General features: G+C 43.2%; 1 pseudogene across 1 annotated transcript; it reads left to right on the plus strand.

Annotated features, from left to right (window-relative positions):
- The first annotated feature begins 1,095 nt into the window (after nt 1-1,095).
- LOC144116167 (inactive selenide, water dikinase-like protein) lies at nt 1,096-17,620 on the plus strand (annotated as a pseudogene). Its single transcript, XR_013311765.1, has 8 exons — nt 1,096-1,175; nt 1,708-1,783; nt 7,671-7,800; nt 12,371-12,474; nt 13,080-13,229; nt 13,569-13,681; nt 15,607-15,800; nt 17,127-17,620. The product of XR_013311765.1 is annotated as an inactive selenide, water dikinase-like protein (transcript).
- Nucleotides 17,621-18,812: the final 1,192 nt, after the last annotated feature.

An 18,812-nucleotide genomic window follows, 5' to 3' on the forward strand; every position in this document is an offset into this window, starting at 1 on the left:
TATCGGCGCACTATAAGAACACCATGCTCTTGGCAATAAACGTTTTTTAGTTCTGGACCTTCGTCGATGCTGGTCGTAGTTATTTCAAGCGCCACGCCGCCCGTAGCTGCCCTTCCATAGCGGCAAAAGGTATGAACTAGAAGGTGCGCGCTGGAGCAGTGCCAAGTGTGCAGGTCTCTTGTTCAGTAGTTCTTGGCCAGAAAAACCCCTGACGCTTCGGGCATGTTATTCAGGAGGCATTGGAGAGAGATTGCCGTGATGGTGTGCGCGGGGTCTCGCTACCTAGCTGAAGATAAGCATGCAGTGAAGAACGTTCACTAATGTTCTTATTTTAACAGCGCGAGTTCACCGAAGAGCAGCAATACCATATATTGACCATATAGAGCAGACGGGATACACATGGTGATGATGATATGCTGAAACACTGTATGCAATAACACGGCAAGAAAGCAAGAGTAAAGTTTTATACAAAGAGTTAGACTATATAAACTACTGATCTGATTTCGTGAGCTGCTGTTCGTGCGTGAGAGTCGTGCGTCAGCAAAGCATTTGAAAATTTCATCCAACCGAATCCAACCTCAATCGCCTCAATCCAACATGGCGACTTCCACGGCAGCGATTCGTAGTGTTCCTGTATATGCTCCCCCAGGGAGCATATGCACAGAACGCTGCCGCATTCCGCGATGAAACGCTTTCTTTACAGGTGACCGTAGATAAGTGTTTTATTGTTTTGCATTCAGTACATTGTCTGTGTAGTGCAGCGCCTGCCTTCGGAGCATTTTCACAGGGTGCATACGGCAGTAAACGCATATAGGTATATGTTCCCTAATGGAACAGGATTTGAGGCAGTGTTATGTCAAAGTTCGATCAATATTACGTCTCTCCTGAGCTATAAGCGTCGATGCTTCCTCTCCTGGACACTGCGAGCTGTCGGGGATGCAACTGCACACTTATTCAGGATTTCTAGCTTCTTGCTATATCCCTCGCTTGTGCGGCACGCATTCAAGTCGTTTGCCATTGTCGATGTTTTTTTTTGTTACTGATTTCCACTTTTTATTTATTCTTAGTTGCGCACCATCAGCTGCTCTGCCGGTGATTCTTCGAGCTCGGAACTCTTCCCAGGCACGGGATCCTACCCACAGACCTCCCTTCACCGCACTCACCAGTGTTCTTTGGTATTTTCTGTTTCTCTTGCCCTTACTTGCATTGCCAGTAAACAAATTTGTGCAGTTTTTAATTGTATGCAGATTTTTAAATGCGCTACCAATGGTTGTATGATGCTAAGCTGTGATGTGAGATATCAGGCTTCTTGCTAGTGAAGGCATGCTTTTTTCCATTCTCTCTTCTGATTTATCCAAGGCAGACTGGTCGCAATGTTCAATTTAATACCTACATGTTGGTGCAAGGCACCATGATGGGAATTAATGAAAGCCTGTGCCTCCTATATTCAAATTGGTGTGTGGTATTTCAGCCAGCTCATCTTTCAGTGTGATTATGACAATCATCCTCACTCTCCTCAGGGAATGTATGTGGGTGCATTACATAAAATCTGTTCATTTCTTTTGTCATGGGCTAGCTCATCGCTTTTTTATTTACTTATATTACATCTAATTTTAGTTTCTAAAGCAGTAGATAATTTCCTCTCTTGCCATTCATGACATTGCTACAGCCACTGAGAGTTGTTGCTCTGGATGTATTTATTTGCAGTTGCCAGCTGCCAGCATCTATTGGGCCATGCGTGCTTCCTGCCCTCGGCTGTGCCATCCCTCCTGAGCTGTTCATGGTAGTTATTCTTTTTCAGTGATACATATCTTGCCTGCCTATTTAGAAAAATATTTTCAAACCTAGCTTGCAGCTAGGTTTAGGAATGCATGCAAACTCTACATGCACTTCACAGCAGTACCTCAGCTTATAATTACAGGAACTGTAGACTTGTACAAAATATATTCGCTCATGTAGCACTTGATGCAGCTGCTGTTTACATAAAGGAGTTGAGCCTGCTTCAGGTGCTTTGACATTGCACACCTGTTGCTTGTTATGTGCACGTGTCCTCGAAAAGGCCCTATATGTTCATTTATTCCTTTAAAAACATTGTGCTCTACAATGATGGTTTACCAGTATTCATGATACAGAGACCAAAATGTCAGTCAGTAATATGACATTGCACGACGACGCCAATCCTTGTATGGCATAGCATCCTTGCAATGCCCTGGCCAAGCTGCTGTCGGCACAGATTTATTGCTAGTTTATTGTCACAACATATGGTTATACGGCACAGTTTGTACCTCTACCTTCTTAAAACTGCATCCTTGAAAAATTTAAATTTAGTTGAAGGAAATGTCACAGTAACTGTCTCACATTTTGATGGACGCTTGAACCTTGATGTCACAGTAACTGTCTCACATTTTGGTGGACGGCTTGAACCTTGATGTAAGAGAGGGATATAGGAGGGAATTATAGAAGAGGTGCCGTAGTGGGGGGCTGACACCCTTGTTAGATGCCCCCTCTTTAGTTAAACATACTTCGCAATTAAATCATTTGGTGCAAAACAAACATGAGACTTGCACGCTCACGAGGACCCTCATGTCAGTAAAACAAAGTGACAATGTTGCCGTACTTTAGAGCTTTGCTCTAAAAGTGCAGCAGATTGCCGCTCAAAGCTGAGAGCAAAAATATGTTTCCTTTTCCTCATGTGCAGTCCGCGGTGCTGGTGCCATTTGCCGTGGTGATTGACATAGAGTTATATGATACGCAGCCCATTCCTGTAGTTGGTGAGTTTGTCTGTCGTGTGAATCTGCCATAAAAATTAGTGAAGAACAATGGTTCTCCAGTTGATCTCAGGTAACTGTGTCCTGTGCCACCTTCTACCACCCTTTTTCCTCAGATTTCCTAATCTTATTTGGCCACTTGATTGCACCCATTCATGCATTCACCTACTCTTGGAATTCTCCCAGTGTTTTGGTGTGGTATTGCTTATATCTTCTCTGGATTACACATGCATTGCACTACCTCTTTTTTCGATTATTAAAGCTACCTCTGTTCCTGTTTCTTGCATAAGCAGCTGGGCTCTTGCTGTTTAGAGGGGAGGGGTACAGAATTTTAAACACTAACAATTTAGATTTTTTTTTACTGGTCGTAAACATGAACATTCTAGCAAGTTTCAATCACAGGTACTGAGTGCAACATAATATTGGCCTACCTAGGAGTCACTTCAACCTTTCACCTGCATTAAGTGAAAACAAAGGGCACAGCCTCAAATATTGGAATGTCGTTGATATCGCCTCTCAACAGTCACTGTTTGCTAGTGATGCTGATGGGGTCCTGTGGGCTAGCTAGCAGAACTTGTTGGCATAGCACCGGTCGGTCATGCACATAAATCCTCTGTGATCACTCTAGAATGATTACAGCAGCACTAACGATGGTCAGGTATTCAGTGGTGTGAAAGGCTTTGTAACGAGCGATGCCGACAAAACTCTGACAGTCGCCAAGCCAGGCCTTGGCAGAAAACTGGCAAGTGAAAACTTGTCACCGACAAGACAACAAACTGAGTATCCTCTCTCGTCTTTGTGAGTATGTCGTGCGGAAACAGTAACGAAATGCACTGCATGGGTTCATGTGTGAACACGGATGAGGGATAAACACCACAACACAGTGCCAGCCTCCATCTGTGGCGAGTGAGTACGTTTATGTGATGATGATTGTAGAGAGCGAATTTTTAAGTCCTAGTGTGTGAAGTTTGTCATAAGTGTACTACAGTTTTGGCAGCAGTGACTTGAAATTAATGGTTGCTTACTGTATAGAACACATACAGTGAATGAGATGTGACAAAAATGCTAGGTGAGGTGACCCTCTCTGTCTAGCAATGGATTGGTTTGGGAAACGCAGACTTGTGGAGAACGGCTTAGTTACATCTGATTTTGTGATGTTATTGGTGTAGTATGAGTGATGAGGAATTGTAGTTCATGATTGAGGATATAAGTACTCAGTGCACAAATGAAGAAAGCTAAAATACTAAACAATCTGGAAAGAGAACATTTTATGATAGGTAGTGGAAGTGGTAACAGAGTACATCTAGGCCAGGTCATCCACGCATCTAAGCCAGGTCGTGCGCAAATGCAGGCAGAGCATTTGAGAGAATTGGTTGGGAGTAGATTGGGGTTTCAGGCCTTTGGCATACACGTAGAAGTTATGAAAAGCGCCTTGCAGTATGCTCAAAATGAATTTTAAACTGCATTGCTGCTATAAATATCTCAGGCAAAAAGTGGTACACTAAGAAGTTTAAAATTGCAAAGATTGCAGTCAACCACTGAAAGAAAAATCACAGGGTTAATGCTAAGGTATGGAGGAGAGAGAAATAAATGCAAATCAAAACTGGCAATAAATGCAAATCAAAATCTGAGCTGAAATTGTGAATAGACAGAGGTAGGACATGCATTTTTAAAAGCTTACTGTCCTTTTGGGTAGTGGAGTGGTTGCTGGCAGCAAGAAACTCTGCTCTTGCCTTCATTTTATGGACACATTGCTTTGTGCTTTAGGTTCCAGAACCTGTCGTAGGCCGCATGTACTTGTAATGAATTATCTGCGCAAATATATGGCATTCGTAGACTAGACAAACTCTAAAACCTCATCAATGCTCACCCTCTCTGTAGTGAACTTTGTAAAGTCTGTTAGTCATCACTTTGTTGCATGTCATCCCTTCACTACAACGTCCCTCATAGCCTGAGTCGCTTTGGGATTTTAAACCCAAATAAACCAAACTAAGCACGTCATCCCAAATGGGAGCCGCAGTTATGGTACTCAGCTGCTTACCCGAAAGATGCAGGTTCAATTCCAGCTGCAGTGGTCGCATTTTAATGGAGACGAAATGCTAGAGGCGCAGGAACTCTGTGATGTTATCATACTTAAAGATTTATCCATTTCTCTAATATCTAGCATAGCCTGCGCCGCATTGTGGTTTTAAACCTCATAAAATCAAGCAAAATTGGTGGCTACTTCATTTCATAAAATTTTTTTAAATTTATTATTTTCTAAACATTAACAATTTTCTGCACCTCTTTTCGTTCATCTTTGCCTCTCTTATTCCCTCCTCGCTGAGTAGCAGGCCAGTGGCGTTGAATGCCAGCTAAATATTCTGTTTTTCATTTCATTCAGAAATCTCTTTCTTTATTGCTTTGTTAGTTGTATTATGCAGAAAGATGTGAAGCTTAGATCCAAGAACTATGGCCTGGATAGTAAGTTCTACATTCAAGGATAGTCAGTTTTATATTCAACCATACTTCATTACTTATTACACTATCTATGCAGGCTTCATTTGTAATGGGCTACCTGGCATAGAAGTGCTGTGATCTGCAGCAGTAAACATCTTTTCAAGGCAAATTTCTCAGTTACATGCACAAATAGATTGGCCAGGCTTATGTGCTTGTGGAGCTCATAAACTTGCATTTGTTTTCATAACTTTTGCTGTGGTGCACTGACTCACTGGAATACACTGCATATCTTCACTGCAATTAGATATGCCTTATATAGTGAGACATTCATGTACTCAAGTTTGGCTTAGTACACTGTGCTCAGATGAGTTTGTTAGCTGGCAAAGATAAAGCAAGGGTGGCAGTGTTTTGTAATGTCCACAGGGCAGTTTTGCAAACTCCAGTATGCGTGTCATTCCTTTCTTTTCATGCAACATAAACAGTCTTCCCTTCACACTCGTGTTTGAAACAAAATGCCTCACACTTCGCCGCTGTAAAATTGAAGGCCATTGTGCTGCTCCACAAAATGATATCTGGCTGCAACTGTAGTTGTGGTATGGAAAATTGGCCAGGCTGTATTTACACATTATTCGTCATGATACAAGCCACTTGCATGCCACACAAACGTGTTGGTAGTACAATATCCAGCAGTTTTGCTGTGGAGACTGCAGTGCTGAAATGAGATTAATGATGATGAAAGCAGACAATATATTTTGGCAGAGGCATTAAGATTGCTAAATTTTTTGGAAAGGAATTTTTGGGACGCTCCTTAGAAGGTTAAGGAACTTTTATACGTCACTACCATCAGACCAATTATGGAGTATGCCAATCCAGTATGATATGCTGGAACGCGTTCAGAATCGTGCAGCGTGGTTTGTCACAACACATATACTTTTAATTATCGAAGTAACAGTATCAAGCAGGACCTGAACTAGGACTCTGGTGGAGTGCCGGTTACGAATAAGGTTAGAATTCTTTTGCCGCATTTATTTCAAGGAAACTACTTTTAACCCCGAAACTTATTTGCTGCCACCTCATTTTGTATCCAGAAGGCACAACCACGACTGGAAAATACATGAGATAAAATGCGGTACTAATGTGTTCAAACTGTTTTCCTTTCCGCATGAATGTTAAAGCTGCCTCAGTGTATTGTTGAATGCCAGTCCGAAGCGAAGTTCTGAGCACTATTGTCGGATTTGTGATGTGCACGCATGCTCAGCTGCTGTTTTTTTGCTTTTCCTCTTGTCCTTCCCTGAAGAATTGGCTGATGTGAATACGCTGTTGACACTCTTTTTTATCATCTGCCATAGTCTTTCCCATCCTGTACAAAAGGTTGGCACGTGCTGTAGGATTGATTGTGTATGTATGTATCCCCCCTGCAGTTATACCTCCGTGGCACTGCAGGAATGTAAATAAATAAATAAACAGCTGATGATCTGCTAGGGCTGCAGGATTCCAAGATTGAGAAAAGCAGTGGGAGGCCCTGAGCCAGGTAGAATAGTGAAATTTGGCTAGTAGCAGACAGGGATCATGAAGCTTGAGGAGGGCACAGAAAATGGAGACTTATGGAAGATGCTGTAGACTGAAGTGCACCATCTGGGCTTGTGATGCAATGTGTAGGGCCCTTCGTTTGTGGGTAAAACCTGGTTTCTCCCTACTGTTGCATCCCAAAAAGATTAATCTTAAAGACCAGGTTGAACCCAATTTCTGTGCAAATGTGCCTGTAAGAAATTGTGGTTTCATGGTGCACAAAGCTCAAGAACTTCCGGAGTGTAGTGGATGTCACATATTTCTTCTGACATAGATTTTTTAACAATTCTGGTTATTTTATTTCCCTTTTAATGTTTATTGTTGTAGAGTTGCTTATAATTTTAGGATAAATTGAAAACTACATGTACTGACTGGTATTTCATTGCAATAATTATGCCCATAATTATGAAGCTCTGTTCGAAGGTAGGTGTGCATTTAGTATGCATGCTTGGAATTTCAGTGATTGTTTCTGCACTGCAAAGTCGAGGGCAGATCTCTGCTGTGCGAGTTTTTTGCAATGGAGTGAAAGTAACTGTAGCAGCGTTTGTTACTGTGTAACCCACCCAAACATTCTCCCGAAGGACCAGCGAGCTTCTGAACACCTATGGCTCAAAGCTCTGATTGCCCTTTTCCAGGTTTTCTGCATTAACCAGTGCAAGGCCAAGGGCTCAGAGCTAACAAGCGTTTGAAATTATAGAACTATACACAGTAGTGCTGGGACCGTGCAGCAAGTCAGCGTTAACGAAGTCGCGATAAACGTGAATTACTGTAAAAAGCTGGTGTGAAAATATAGTTGCGCTCACGGAAAACACTGTTTTTTTGCTGAGTCGATCATTGAAACAAAGCTATGCATATAAAGTTTGATACCTTGCTGATCCCTCAATTTCTTTCCAGCTAAAGACCAAGGGTTGCTTAAATGTTGTGCAAGCCACCAAGTTGGGTGCGATTTGTGCCAGTGACCGGGAGCAAGCTGGGGAATTTGTGAATGGCCAGTGGTATTCACTCAGAAAAGCAAGCTTTCTCTGTAAGTACAGTTTTTGGCATGGCATTGCTAGTGATGCATGCATTAAACTGACTACTCTGCACCTACCCATGCTTCAAGAACAGTGAAGTACATGAAAAAAACTGATTGGCGAAAAAAATTTTCCGCTTCTGGTATGTTTTTTCAGGAAAGTATTTGCCATTTAATGGGCTCAGTGGGCTGTGATAAACCTTAATAATTATGTGCTTGTTGTGGCCTGTAGTCAAATTTATCCTTCCACGTCTTGGTTGGCCTGACCTTCTAACTTGTCTGCATGAGATTGGCTGCTACCTACAGTTTCTTTTTTGTTGCTTTTTATTGGTTGTGACATTCTTTGCATGGCAGTGTCATGCAGTTTGGGAAGTATTCTGACCTGATTTCTGCGTTGGCTTGAAGTTCAAGCTTTTAGATGTGGGGGCAGGTTTACGGTGACCCCTTGTTCGCTGTAACTGCAGTGTGGCCATGAGGGTTAGTCCTTTTTTTATTTTGATGCAGTGTCATTTATTTCGTGCATGAATTAATTAAGTAAGCACTATTTTTGTAACAAATGAACACTCATTTTAACTGCAGCCATTATAAGTGCGCTTGACTAAAACGGCAGTCTTCCGGCATTCAGTATTACATCTTAAAACCAGCCAGAAGACAAAACACAGGAGAAGAGATGAGCACAAGACGAGGCTGGTCTAACAACTGAAGTTTTATTGAAGGCAAGTGGCAAAAGAAGACCTGCAAAGAGATGCACGCGTACAAATCCCCAAAGCAGTGAGAGGGCGAAAAACAATCGAAAGGCACTGCCATACTAGTAAACCATCTAAAAAACTTATTCCTGAAGGGTCATCGACGGCTTAGCCACGCACATGTCCTTAGCCTTACCGGTATAGTAAGCCTCAGCTATGTCCGGACAGATTTATCACTTCCATAAACCACTGATGTACCGCGAAAATCGGGCATGCAAAGAGACAGGTCATCCTCCGATTGCATTCACGAGATTGATCGTGCAGTGCCAGGTAAGAATTCTTCTTCCCCCCCTATACAGTGAATGTGCTCTGTCAGGTGCACATTCCGACATCTGCCTGTCTGCCCGTAGTAGTTTCAGCTACAAGGCAGTGGAACACAAAAACCCTTTTACTTTTGCAAGTGGTGAACCTTTTTTATCCCGCACTGTGCGTAGCGGATGATTACCGGTAGTTTTATCAAGCCCAGCTTGAACGTTGGTGCAAAGGGCTCCTACCTCGCTTTTAGCTGTCAAGACAACAGCAACATCATACTTAAATTTGGTGCGACTTTCTTGAGACGGTGTGAAAAGCTGTGGAGGTTTGGTATAGAGGCCGCATTTTTGTGCTGCTCCACTACGTCAGCATCATCCCAGTGGTGTTCCTTTCCCTCAAGCGAGTGAAAACACACTGACAGGTGCGCGAGATGGGCAAGGGGAACCCAGGTGCAATGGCTTGGAGAGCTGCTCCGAGAATGCGTTCTCAACACTGTGATGGCATGACTTCCATAAAGCAGTCGTGATGCATGCGATTGCCAGCCCGTCCTTCACCAGCCTCGAGTGGTTCGACTCATAGCTAAGAGGCTTTCCTGACCTTGGGCTATGGTGCCAACACCCGTGGTCATTCACAAAGCGCAGGTCTAAATCAAGAAACTGCAAACTCTGCTTAGTGAAAGTCAGACGTAAAAGATCGACTTTGACTGCATGCCTTAAAGATTTCTAAAATGTCTTGTGCCAACTTATCTGAGCCCTTCTTGTCCACGAAAATTAGGTAGCCATCACCGTAACGAAATGCTACTATGCCGAGGTCTTCCAAACAAGGGTTTAATGCCGTATCGACTCTGTACAGAAAAATGTCGCGGATTAGCGGTGCGACCTGGGACCCTCTGCATTCGCCTTTCTCTGATGTAAATACCGCCCTGCCAACTCGCAAAAGTGGAGTTCTGTGGAGTTCTAGTTTCTTATGGACAGCAACCTGGGCAGGTGCTCTGCAGTGAGTATAGACATGGAGGAGCTATACAATTCATTGTCACATGATAGACTTCTGAAGCATGTGCAAGACTGCATCAGGGTGGACAATGAACATACTTTTACACACAGTTGCGTGATTTCCGTTGCTAGCTTCATGGGGCTGTTGTCCTTTTACTGCAAATCTGGATTTGTCAGTTGGCAGGGCGGTATTTAAACTCAGGTTGTACCTTTGATCAGCAACTCTTTTTCATCTAAAGACGATAAGGCATTAGAGCTCTGTTCGGAAGACCTCGGCATAGTAGCATTTCGTTATGTTCATGACTACCTAAATTTTCCGGGCATGGAGGGCTCAGAAAAGTTGGCACAAGATGTTTTAGAAGTCTTTAAGGCGTGCAGTCAAGGCCTGTTTTTTACGTCAGAATTGTCCAAGCAGAACCAGTTTCTTGATTCAGTCCTGCACTTTGTGGACCTCCTTGTTTGTTGGGGCTACAGCCCAAGATCGGGAAGCCTCTTTTTAGGTACGAGTTGGACCGGTGGTGGCTGGGGAAGGATGGTGAAAAGGTGTGCTTGTCTCCGGATAAGGTCAGTAAAGATGGAAGCACTTGATGGGTATGCAATCACGTGCATGACATCAGCTTTACATAAGTCATGCCATCACTGCTGAGCATTCTCATTCTTGCCACTTGCCCATCTCACTAACCTGTCAGAGTGTGTTTTCACTCGCTCGAGAGAAAGGAACACATACTCGGATGATGCTGATATACCTTACCTCCACAGTATTTCGCACAGTCTCGAGAAAGTGGCGGCAAAGTTTAATGTGCTGTCGTCTTAACAGCTATGTACAAGATAAGAGGCTTTTGCACCGCCATTGAAAAAAGGCTTGATAAAACTATGGGTAATCGTCCACAATGGACAGTGTCACATATAAAAAGGTTCACCACTTGCAAAAGTAATGGAGTTTATTGTGTTCCACTGCCTTATGGCTGCAACTGCTATGGGCAGACAGGCAGATGTCTGAATTTGCGCCTGACTGAGCACTTTCAATCTACAGGGAGGAAGGCAACTGCTAATCTGGCACTGCACACTCAATCTTTTGAATGCAAATCTGAGGATGACCTACTATCTCTGCGCACGCCTAATTTACACAACACATCAGTGGTTTACGCAAGGAAGAAATCTGCCGGTAGATAGTTGAGGCTTACTACATCAGTAACGCTAAGGCACGTGTGGCTTTATCTTTCCTGCGACCCATGTTGCTCTTCCCGAGCAACCTTTTGCGACCAGTCATTATTTTGACTGCCACGGCAGTCAGTTTTCTCACAATCCAATGCGAAGGTTGTGATGTTGCCACAAGTTTATGTGACCTAGTTGGTGTGATGCCCTCCTCCCATTGGCTACAGTTGGCGCGATGCTGCTCCAAACTGACCCGAGCTCGGGATAGTACGAGCACAAGACAAGATTCTTGTTAGGGGTTGGTACATGTGGAATAGTGCTTTCGCACTAAAAGCATGAGGGAGGGACATTGGCTTTCGGTGACTGAAATATGACAGTGAGGTGATATTAATGTTGATAAAGATCCAAGTGTACTTTAGTTTTACAAACTGAACACAGACGCTCAAGTAGCTGCGCTCTGTTTTAAAATACACACCGATTACTTAATAATTAAAGAATTTAGTAGCTGAAAACATGCACGACACTCTCTTCTGGTACAGCACATTGACTAAACACTTACAGTTGTGTGGCATGGTCAGCTTTATACTTGTGTTCGGATATAAAGCTCATGACACTTTCCGGTACAGGCTGGTAGACTGTTTCATTCCTTTTCGTCTGTCCCAACATAGTATTGGTGTTGGATTACGAATAATCTTCCATTTCAGTACAAATTTAGCCTCACATTAAAGGACTATAGACAATAAAGTTCTTGCTTGCACTTTTTTTTCTTTCAAGTCATGATTTAGACATTACAATACATGGATCACCACCCGGTACTCGCCTGTGACTGCTAAATTTATAACTGAATTTCTTCTTGGCACTGTTTAAGTTTCAGTTTCATCAACTAAATGATGGGTGTGACAAGTAGGTCTCATGAGACACGAAAAGAACGGCAATTTAACTGGTGATATGTTGCTTGTTGTCATTCCAGCTCTTGAAGCAAGCTTGTTTAGAAGTTTTAGTGAATTAAAACTATGCATTAGCATTTATATTGCAGGGTTTTTTTTCGTGCCTCATGCTACCTAAGTGTGAACCACATGTCTCAGCCATCGTTCGGTTGAATAAAGTGAAATAGCATGAAAGAAGAAATTCAGATACGAATTATTTATTGGTCATAGGTGAATACCACATATTGGCATAAGTATTCTAATGTTTAACACATCATTTGAAAGAAGAAAACATGGAACTAATGCTAGGTGTCTATAGTTCTCTAAGTCATAAGGGGAACAAAACCCAACACTGATGGTGTGCGGACAGTTTAACCTCATTGAAGACATTTTGGGTGCCTTGTACAGTGCTTTTAAATGTAGTAACTCTGATAACTTCCCTGAAAATGTCCCTTTCTTCAAGAAGCTGCCCATAACAAAATGACTAATATACATATTTTTTTCGATTCAGACATTGGCATGGATTCCAGTGTTGTGCCCCTTGGAGATTCTGGTTATTCTCTGGTTCAAACTATTGATTACTTCTGTCCATCTGTTGAAGACCCCTACATAGCTGTAAGTGTTGAACATTGTAAAAGAAATGCTTACATGCATTTAGTAACCTGGTGGCAGATTGTATACTCAAACTTCAACATCACAGTGCTCTGCTGTCACTTCAGTCGACTGTACAAAAAATACTAAGCGTTTTTTTTTTGCAGAAAGTTATGTGTCTGTAGTTTTAATACAAGGCAATAAAACGAAACAAAGTAGTATTAAATATATATTCTTGTAGCCGTAGGAGTATCACCAAACTTTTTCTATAATCAGAGTTTCTAAGTGCTAAGGTTGTTAACTTATTGGCTAGTCTGGATAACAGGTCACTTACTGAGCAGTCTTATTGGGCTCAAAACCACACTATTAATATACTTTCTATAAACGTGTAAATAAATCTGATTGTAACGATGTGTCAATACGATAGCAGCGTTTGTTACCTTACGTCGGCGGTTGTTCTAGAGCCAGCCAGCAGCGCGCGCTCAGCGATAGCACTGCCGCTACTGCGTTGACACATCTTCGTTGTTACACAATAATGAATCAAATAGGTGACAGGCCTCATAATGGTATCCTATGCTGGCACCATGTGTACAGGATGTTTTCTTATTCATTGTTTTTGTTTGTTGCAGGGCAAGATAGCGTGTGCCAATGTGCTGTCTGATCTTTATGCACTTGGCGTGACCCGCTGCGATAACGTGCTGATGGTAATGGCTGCCAGCACTAAGCTCACTGAAAAGCAGAGGGACATTGTCGTGCCTCTTCTCATCAGGCGAGTCAAGGTAGGATTGGCCCCTGCTGCAGTAAAACCTATGATGTTTGCATCAATGTTTTTAGGTGTGTGGAGACCATGGGTAGCCTATCGGAGCTAATTTGAGTGTGAGGGCACTAGTTGTGTAAGCTCTCAAAATTTTAATGCAGTCTCAGATTTCTTTTTCAAGTTCGTGCGCTTAGCATGGTGAAGAGATAACTTGAGAGAAGATCTACAAGAGATGTCCATGTCAGAGAGCAGCTGTTCAAGTGTTTCAGCATTTAACTCTTTTCACTGCCTGAGTTCATGCCCCAGTACTGAAGTCATAAGCATGGTGCAAATAGCTGAAATGGCATTTGTTTCTCCACAGGACTTGGCTGAACAAGCAGGCACAAGGGTCACAGGAGGGCAGACTATGCTCAATTCTTGGCCTATGATTGGTGGTGTGGCATCATCAGTCTGCAGAGAGTCTGAAATCATCTCGTGAGTGCAGTAATCCTTTCCCTTTTTTTCTTTTTCCAATGAATTAATTTTTCCATGCTATTTTTGTCGTTAGCATTTATGAAATGCAAAATGTGAGCATTTGAGGCTCTGTCTGTTGGGTACTATGTCTGATGAATTTTTCCAGCATGAGCATGGTTTTAAAAGTTCAGATAAACCTTACTTAATACCCAAATAATCACCACACTGATGATGTAGCTTGCCCATGGAAATACCTGACTGTACAGCCAAAGCTCATAATTTGAATTTCTGGATAATTCGAACTGTACGACTGGGTCTGGCCATGCTCCACTGGGGTCTGTGTGAAACAAAGCCCATTAATTTGTTCATTTGAACGTGAATGGTTTGTGCAACCAATAATTCAAACAACACACCACCGCGCCTGGGGGGCGGGGGACGCGGTGAACCAAGAAACATTCCCACTAGGCTTCACCACCTCTTTGGAGAAGTGGGCAGGGTTAAAATGGTGTGAGAGGCTGGGTAAACGAGGGAGGGGTTTCTAGCTGTGCTAGCGGTGGCAAGTAACTGCATGACCTCCGAGCCGGCTTGCTTGCATGTGTTGGTCTCGAAGGCTTCAGTAGCTTGCTGTGTTGGGTTTTGCTGTTGAGAAATCGATGACATGGCCAGCGACGAGATGCTTACAGTGAATCAGATATGTCGCAGTGTCTCCGGCACTCCAAATCCGAAACCATGCGGTCGTGCGCGAAACTACGACGTGTGCCAAACGAATGAGTTGGAGCTTGGCTGATGTTTGCTGTGTGTATTTGTCTCGGTTTTTCAGTGCCCTTTACATGTGATTGGTTGCGGCCGGAGCAGTCAACCTACACGGTGTATCGCATTTAGAATTGTCTTCCGTTTGCAGTAATTACTGTGCCAAAATGCTTGGAAGAGAAGGTTGGAACCATGCGTGAAGTCAATGCCAGAGCATTATCGAAGCAGGATATCACCAAAAAACGCACTCATTGGTTTGGCAGTGTGTGCCTTGAGCCAGGGTAGGCTGCAAAATCGGGCAATATACATGTGGCCGCCCGGGTTACCTTTGCTTGTCGACTTCAATGCTTACGCAACCTCACGACTCACAAGTGTGAATTTGCAAGTGACAGAGGTTGCACTATATGGTTTGGTCGAAAAGCGCCAGACGTGAGACGGTAGTCCTTGTGACCTTGCTTATTGGTGGTTGTATGCCTTTTGCAACTTCAGTGGGGCCGTCCGCTGCGGTAGTTTGGACGCACTGAATGCTACGCGCCTCTTCAGTTTTGAAGGTGAAAAAAGGCCTTCAGATAAAAGGTAGGAGGTGATGAAGGAATACTTTAGGACAATGAAATGGCTAATCTCACTACCTGACTGCTTCCCAAATGCATATTCTGTTCACTTTTGTTTGTACAAACTTCAGTCAATTTGAACTGTCGTCGTCCCCGTCGAGTTCATATTAACGAGCTTTCACTGTACTGTACAATTCACTTTTGCACAAGTTCGAACCATGTCTTATTGGAATTGTCGTCATTATATCAAGTGCTATCCCGCACCCACCAACGATGTTCTGATACCATTTTGCACTCCACTAAGTCAACGCTGATGCTTTTTGCAAGTAGAGTACTTATAGCAAAGGCCCAGCAGGTCAGTCGCATAGACAGTGAAATTTTGAAAATGGCAATATAATGTAAACAGAAAAAGAATTGCTGCAAAAACCCTTGAACATATGCCTTCCCCGAGAGCAAAGAATGACAGCAATAGTAATGCTATGCCTGTCTCAACGTTATCCTTGGAGAAGGTTTGCTACAGAAGTAGTCACTACGTCATTAAAAGCAAGCTGTTTCAGAACAACAGAAAAGGCCCTAGACAAAAACTGGAATGTTCATCAGCCTGGCCATTTAACCTAATTGCTAAATGTTATGCTCCCTTTACAGGCCAGACAATGCACAGCCTGGAGACGTGCTGGTACTGACCAAGCCCCTTGGCACCCAGGTGGCAGTGAACGCTCACCAGTGGCTGGAGAAGCCGGAGCGCCATGCTTAGCTGGGCAAGGCTGGCATCAGTGGAGAAGATGTACGCAGGGTCTACCTCCATGCAATAGACTCCATGGCACGTCTCAATCTCAATGGTTGGTGCTGATTTGTTCGTGTCTGCATTTTTTTTAGTTGCCTATTTGCTTATGTGCTTATTTACGGCACTCTCTGCAATGCCTTCCTGAGGTATTGTAGGGGTAAAACATGTACAGTCACAGAAAGAGAGTGGACAGATACTAAAGTGCATACAAACTGTGAGCAATGCTTTAAGAAGGTGACAACAAAATAGTTGATAATTGAAGTACAGCGCAGTGGTCAGGGCAACAATAATAAATTCGTGTCCCATGATGAAGACAGCTTCCACTACAGTAATCGTAACATAAATAATGAGATTGGATATTGTATAGCATTGAAAACGAAAAGTGCAGGACATTAGTGCAAACAAATAAAAAGAAACTCCAAGAATTTGATCACGCACTTTAGGAGATGTTGCTGCACTTGGTAGATTCTGCAAAATATGCGAGAGCAAAGGACATCATGACATGTAAATGCACAAAGAAATTGGGGAGTTCATTTGGAGAAAAAGAAGGGATGGGCAAGCAGGGAGAAGGATTAAAAAGGCAGAAGTGAAGAAGATAAGTTGTGAAAAGATGAACGCAAGAAGAGTGATGCTGTCGCAGCTAGGCAAGAGGTGGGAGAAAAGGAAAGTCGTCTTGTTGGAATATTGGTTAAGGGCCTGAGGCTTCCCCCACCACCAGTTGTTTGGTTTCTGTTGTGAAGCATCCAATCCTTGTGGCTTTCTCTTTACTACCACAGCCGTTCACTCCAGTGTTATGCCAACAAATAAGGAAAAGAAAAAAGAAAATAATTAAAGTCGTGTCTGGATAGTACAAACAAGGATACAGGTTAGATAAGATTGGAAAACACTAACCTTGAGAAGGTGGTGGGGCTGGGAAGTACTGTATTTTGCCCATCTGGTTTTTGCTTCCTTGTTTATTACATGGAAATATCTTAGCTTGTTAGCAGCCCATGGGAAGGGGGACAGTGGTAACCTGGCGACCAACATTAAAGACTGCAGTAATTGAGTTACTACCACCTCACAGGGTATGCTGGTAGTATCTGTGCAGTCTCACATTTTGCAAGTGCAAGTATCTGTGTTCCATTTACTAGTACTTCACTGTCTGCATGCAAGAAGGCTACCACAAAATTGCAGACTTTTGACGAGGAAAACTTTTCATTTTGATCAAAGCAGGTCTTTATCAGACCAGCTCCATTTCTTTCCTTTTATATCATGAAATGAGAGGCATTGTACGACTATTCATCAGTTGTGTCTTTTGTGACCAAGTGGGCATTGACTTTCACTTCGCTCCTGCTTGTGCAGAAACTGTGTTAAAACAAATTTTTTGCCTTTGTTGTTCCAGGAGCTCGGCTGATGCACAAGCATGGCTGCCACGGTGCTACAGACGTGACAGGCTTCGGTCTGCTCGGCCACACCCAGAACTTGGTGCAGATGCAGCAGCGCTCAGTGCGGTTTGTGATCCACACGCTGCCCATCAGAGCCAATTTCCTGCCCTGCTGGCCGCCACGGGCACCTCCTTCAAACTAACGCACGGGCATTCGGCCGAGACCTCTGTTGAGCCACTGACTGACAATCAGTCGAATTTTTTTTCTCTGTTGTAGGATTTCCTTCTCATGTCTTTCACAGCTTCTTGAAAATAGATACAACACAATTTTTCAAACTTTCACCGTCGGGAAGTGCTAAAATGTATGCCGAGTTTAGAGTTACATGAAAGTGATGGTGTTCCTGTCGGAAATCCCCAGTTGTTCCTTGGAAAGATATGTTGTTGTCTCCTTTTGGGTGAAACTCTTTTCAGATTTTTTTAATGTAATTCAGATGCTTTGCTCTGAGTAGTACCAGGAGAAAATTAAACAAAATTGGCAGGACGATCATGAAACCTGATGCGAGAACGCTGTAATAGCAGTTGGATTTTCGCTCAGTGATTATTTTGATGCTTTTACTTTAATGAATGCTTTTACTTAAAGCCGAGTGCAACAGAATTTTTCTAGAGGGTGTCTATGTTGGCAACCCCCTAGCTAGTGGGGCATGGTGAGGCTGTGGCCGGTTGGGGATGCTTCTGGAGGGCAGCTGACTTTCCCACTGTCTCTTTGGATTTGATTTTACTCTTGCTCTTTTTGCTCTGCTGCTGCATGGGCTTCTGGTGTGTGGAGGCAGGCAACGGGTTGGTGATGGATGCGTGGTTCTTGTGGAGGGTGGAGTAGGGAGGTCTCTGGCACTTGTCGAGGTTTCACATAGAGAAAATTTCTTGGTCTTCACACAGATAACGCTGCCCTTAGTACAACTGTAGCCAAAATTTTTTTTTACTTAGCAATGCAAACTTCCTGGAAACGGCAATAAATGGCAACAGCGACATGGCGTGTGTCCCTTCCACACGCTCTTTGATAAATGAGAGCATAGCGACGGATTCATCGCGCGACTTAGTATCTTGGATCACCCACCGGACACCCAAGATGCAATGAACAAGTTAAAGCATCATTTGGGGTGTTTTCTCAAAATCTCTTGCCAATATATTAGCATATGGAATTTATTTATTTATTTTATTTATTTATTTCAATACCTTCAAGGCCTCTGGGGGCATTAGTGGAGAGGAGTGCATGAAAAATATATAATCATAACACAGGAATTGTAGCAATTTTGCGGCAATACAGGAATTGCGGTAAAACAGCAACAATTTCATTTCAAGTTTATTTCATAGGTTGCACTCGTAAAATTTATGGCGTTAGTGAGTTACAAGTTTCCAGTTTTCCTTTCTCATGTGGACTGCTGATGTGCCTTCCAAAGGAGAATGCCGAAGGATCGTGCAAAGAAATTGAGCAGCAGGAGGGATACCCAGCGTGGATCATAGAGGATGTTGTTGAAGGGGAGCGGGTAGCAAGGCTGACGGACTCTCTACACGTGCTTGAAGTGCCTTCAGCCGACAAGGAGTCCTAGCTTTGGTAACACAGGCTTGGGAATAGGGGACAGGGAAAGAATTGGTTGTGAGGAAGGTTTCCAGCCTTGCAAGGAGTTTTGAAAGAGTGAGCTGTGA

The sequence above is a fragment of the Amblyomma americanum genome, chromosome 1, assembly GCF_052857255.1.
Source record: "Amblyomma americanum isolate KBUSLIRL-KWMA chromosome 1, ASM5285725v1, whole genome shotgun sequence".
NCBI classification, from domain to species: Eukaryota; Metazoa; Arthropoda; class Arachnida; order Ixodida; family Ixodidae; genus Amblyomma; species Amblyomma americanum.